Genomic DNA, 5,438 nt, shown 5'->3' on the forward strand with positions numbered 1-5,438 from the left:
AATTAAGGCTTCATTCCAGTTCCCTGGTATTTTCTTCTCCTTTATAATATTTTGTATTGTATATTTTAATGGCATTATTATTTGATCTTCAAAAACTTGGTAGAACTCTGCCGGAAGACCATCTGGACCCAGGGTTTCCCCTTTCTTTTGATTTTTAACTGCTTCAGTTTTTTCAGAGAAAGTAATTGGTTCATTTAAAATATCCCTTTGGTTTTCTGTGAATTTCTTGCTGTTACGTTTTTTGAAAAAAATTAACTTCTTCTTGATTGGCTTCTGTTTTGTGATGTAAATTCTTATAAAAGGTCTCATTAATCTTCTTCAAGTCTCTGGGAATGTTCTTTTTTCCTCCCCCTTCATCTGTCAATATCTTCTTTTCTCTTTCTTTCCTTAATTTATATGCTAACCATCTAGTTTGTTTATTTGCATTTTCAAAATAGTTTTGTTTTGCATAGGTAATTTTTCTTGCTGTTTCTTGTGTTAGAAGACAATTTATTTGATGTTGTAGGTTTTTTATCTTAATCCTTGCTTGTTCAGTAGGAGACTTCATCTTCTCTTCCTCTTTTTTAATGTGTTCTTCAATCTGGGTAAATCTTTGTTTCTTTTGCTTCCTCATCCAAGCATCTTGTCTGATGATCCATCCTCTTACATAGGCCTTAAAAGCATCCCATACTATATCAATAGAGATGTCAGGCTGTATATTTTGTTTGAAGAACTCTTGAAATTCTTTTTTAGAATCTACTATAAATTCTTCATTTTTTAGCAGCCAAGTATTCATGGACCATCTAGTTTCATTTTGGGTTTTTTTTGTATATCTTGTAATGTCAAAAGTAAAGGGCTGTTGTCTGCAAAAGTTGCTGGTAGAATTGCTGCTTCCAGTAGGTCATTTATCATAGTTGTTGAAATCCAGGCCATATCTAATCTTGACCATGACTTGTGTCTTGCTGAAAAAAAGTAAAATCCTCTTTGTTAATATTCCTAGTTCTCCATGAATCTACAAAATTGAAACCCATGAGACGCCAAATAATAGTTATCCAAGCAAAGTTTATATTCCAAGCTGGGGTCTTCACAGAGGGAATAACTTTTGCACCACAGTTAAAAGACCATTCCAAAGATTCAACAATCCAGAGGAGGAAAAGAGAAAGAAGCCAAGAGCATTCCAAAATAAAAACTTATACTCCAAGCCGGAATCTTCCAGAGTATATAACTTTTAATCCAGTTTATAACTTCAAAAATTAAAAATGGAAGCAGTTCTTATTTTTAACAAAATCTCTTACCAAGAAGAAAAAACATACAATCCAAAAAACCCTATATTCTCTGTTTATGTGCCACTGTAATTATTCCAGAGAAAAGAAAAGACACCTAATATATCAGGGAAAAAAACAGCAAAAGTTCAACTTAATTATAATGTTCTACTCAGTACAGGATAGGAGTAATCCTTTCCAAAAGTGTGCAGAAGGAAGAAAAACAAAATTATCCAAAGTAAATTAAAAGCAATACCATGTCAAGATGTATTTAATAGCATATTTTGTCTTTAAGAAAAAAAAGAAAAAAACAGTCATTCAGCCTCATATGTCTTTTTCCAAGCATAGAAAAAAAAAAAAAGCCAGAGCAGCTCTTCCAACCCACTAGCCAGAGAAGGGGGGAGAATCCACCCCTCCTTTCTCTTATAGCTCATAGCTTTAAAGTTTAAAGGGATGTCAGCTCTTTATAAGAATAGTCAATGTTGTGCCGCCCAGGTACTCACAGTGCTGCAAATCAGTTTAACATCTTCTTTAAGCAGGATAGAAAGGCTCCTTTTAGTCGGTTGATCACAACTTGGCCCCTTCATTGGAGCGATCTGGGGTCTACTCGCATGCTGCTGCACATGACAGCCCCTGGATCAAGTTCCCTGCAATGAGCCTCCATTCCCTGCAATGATCCTGCTCGGAACCTGGAGATTCGGCGGTTCCTCAGGAGAATCCCCCGGGACCGTCCGAAAACGTTGTGCTTCAAACCAAAACTCCTGAAAGTAGCTTCTATCCTGTAAGTTTCCTCCCACACCTGCCTGGTCCAACTGCCTTCTGCTGTCCTGACTGGGGTAAGGCAGACTCCCCTACAGGCCTCAAGAGTAGAAAGGCATGGGGGTTCTGTCATCCAGTTCCTCTTCCTTCCCAGGACTGGTTTATTTTCATGCTCTTTCTCTGTCCTGTCAAATGCACTCAGTCCTCCTTCCCTCCATGATCTGGTTTGAGAGACTCCCTTTTATGAGACCCTGGGGCACACCCCCTTGGGTCTGGCCCCAATCTGGCCCTTGTGGCACCCATCCCAAGGTGATTCTGATTTTACTTGGGCTGTCCCTCCTTCTGCCTCCTTATATGCTGGCCTGGGGCTATGGGGAGTGCTCTCCCCTCCCACCTCCCTCTGTGACCTGCCCTTACTTGCCCCAACATGATTCCACCACCCCACTGGTTGCCATCAGGCTGCCGGGGCTGCTTGCCTGCCTCCCCCACCACAGGCTCCTGCCCTGATGGGCCCCGGTAAGGCCTCTTTTCATCTGGTGCAACCTTCAGCAAGCCATTGCCAGCTGATGACATCACCAGCAGCCCATGTCCTGCTACTTGCCACCTCTTCCCCATGGCTGTAGCTGTCTCCAACATACCAGGACTCGTCACCACCTTGTCAGTGCGCCATGCCCTCTCCCCTGAGCTCTCATGAGTGAATGCGATTCAGGTACCCAGAAAACTGCTTGTTGTCCAGCCAGGGTTGAATCAGGGCTATGCCAGTCCCTAGCAAAGAGCACATCCTAAAACAATTCCAAATGAGATTTCACAATACATCTGCCATGGGCTGGACTAGAGAGAGAAGATAATCTGCATGACAAGTATAGAGCTAATTAACTAAATTGATGAAAAAATCAATCAATGAATGGAAAGCATTGTAATAGCTGAAGAAGCCTGCACATATTACCATTAGGTTCTGTCCAAAGAAGCATGATTGTAAAGAAAATAAGTTTATTGTGTCCTGAAGACGCTTTGGCCATATTCTGGCTTCCAACATTGTAGAGAGTAGAATATAGCTAAATTATTATCCTCCCTATTAAGCAGTGTACCAGAGGAGGAGAAACTTACAGCTATACCTTACCATGTTTTCCATGTAGGTTGCAGAAGTTCTTATTCTTCCCTCTCATCTTGGTTCAGTAAGCAGCCCAAAGTTATTTATATTTAATATTTAATACCCTTTCTCATCACCAACAGCAAAAAAGTAAAGGAAACAATGATAGCATACAAGCCATACATAAATAATATATCTCAAAATCAGCATAGGTAGAAATCTACCCACTTTCTTTGGGTGCAAGGAGAAGCAATCTCAACTAGTCCCCCTTGCTATTGCAGCCCAGTTCCTCATATAGCCTTTTCAGCAAGCAGAAGGAGCTGCTAAGGTAGAAGGAGAGAGCAAGGAACAATCTCCTTCCACCAGCAGTGGTAGGATCCAACCTGGTAAAAACTTCACTGATATCTCAACGTTATACTTAAATGCTTGGAATCCAATAGACACTTCACACCATCCAAAGGCTCAGATACATCTAGAAAATACCAATAAGTTATTTTTGGAGATATATGTATTTGGTCCAGAATATTCAAATGCACATCTCTAGATCCTGCAGCAGATTCCACTGGGATCCTGTAGAATATTTTTACACTTATTTACCCAGAGAAGTGAATTTAACCAAAGCACTGATGCCTTTCAAACAAAATGGAGATCATGTGAATTGTGAGGATTGTGTGTAGTATTGTTCTCATGTGTGTATGAAGTGCCATCAAGTCATAGCCAACTTATAGGAACACCAGCAAGGGGCTCTCAAGGCAACTGTGAAGTAGAGATGGTTTGCCATTGCTTTCTTCTGCAGAATCTTCCTTAGTGGTCTCCCATCCAAGTACCAAACCTTCTTAGCTTCTGAGACCTGATGAGAGTAAGCTATACCATGCTGCCTTCAGTCCCATGTTCTCCCCACACACGTGGTGAAATATAACAACTGAAAGGGGTTGCAGGGAGGATTGGTTAGCTATTAATACAGTGAATGTGAGTGGAGGACTAGAGGGGATCTTTGCGTGAAGTTCTATGGTAATTTTGTCCTGCACTTCCCAGGTGTAGCCACTCCCTGGGTCCTCTTCTTGACCAGTTTAATGGAGACACTGGGTTAGAGGCAAATGCTCTAGGTGATAGCTAGTCTTTCAAGTTATGAAGGGACTGCCATATTTTAACTATAAGGAGCATGGAAGAGGGGAATTGCCTCAGCAAATGCATGTATTAATCACATTCTTTCAATTCTCTCCTTGGATAATTTGTAATGGGAATTAGAATTGTAAAGGTGGTTTACACATCTAAATACATATCTAAGTATGTACCATATCACTTAGGTTTCATCTGAATGTGCATTTGGTTACATATTTATTTATTTTGAAAACATTTCTATCTTGTTTTTCCTCATGGTTCATAACAAAGAAGACATCTACTGAAAGCAATGTCAATAGATTAGCTACATTCTGATGTACATTTGGATATGTTCTCTGAGTCTACACTTCTCAGTATCAATAATCAATACAGGAAGATTAAGCATGCTTAAATCCCACTGAAATCAATGGGAGTTAAGCACTGATTTCAGTGAGATGTCCACTTAATATTTCTGGATTGTGTTCAATATGTGCAGGCACTGTTGATGCACTGAGAATTTATTTAATAGTCTTTAAAAGTCTACATGGATCCTAAGCGGTGTGAGTGAAATTGTGGTAGGGAAAGGCAACTTCTCCACCTTCACCATTAAAATTATGCTTCTTTAGATTTGCTAACCCAAAGGAAAAATTAGGGAGGGAACAAACTGGAGTCTGCAGCAGAAGGGAACTTTTGGTAGATAAAAATACTGAACATCTTTCAGTATTTTTATCTCTTCCTCTTGGATTTTTAATGTTGTGGCAGTAGAAGCTTTAAGTATCGAGTCTCTTGTTGATCTTTTTGCAAATTTAGCAAATATTTCCCATTGAAGATTATTCCCCCCCCCCCCCCCACAAACTCTGAATAAGTTCAATAAATCATGTTGATCAGGGGGGCCAATGCTTCACTTAGGATTTCTCTTTTTAAAAAAATTGGCCCCCCGAAGGGGATTTTTTAATTGCATTTTCTATAGGACTACAAACTATAATGAAAAAGGGAGGGGTACTACATTTAGGGGAGAAAGGAAAGATAACCACTACTGACTAAAAACCCAAGAGAGGAGATCCTTAAATTAGTTTATATACATTGCCAATTCTTAAAATGCTACATTTTATGAACTTAGTCAGACATGCTTTTATGACTTTTAAAACTTAAGTTTAACTGTTATGGAAAGACCCCTCAGCATCCCCATAATAAAAAAGACAAACCAGTATTTTTCAGAGGCACCATTCAGAGTCCTTCAACCTCTT

Source organism: Gekko japonicus, unplaced genomic scaffold, assembly GCF_001447785.1.
Source record: "Gekko japonicus isolate JY-2015 unplaced genomic scaffold, Gekko_japonicus_V1.1 scaffold2491, whole genome shotgun sequence".
NCBI lineage: Eukaryota > Metazoa > Chordata > Lepidosauria > Squamata > Gekkonidae > Gekko > Gekko japonicus.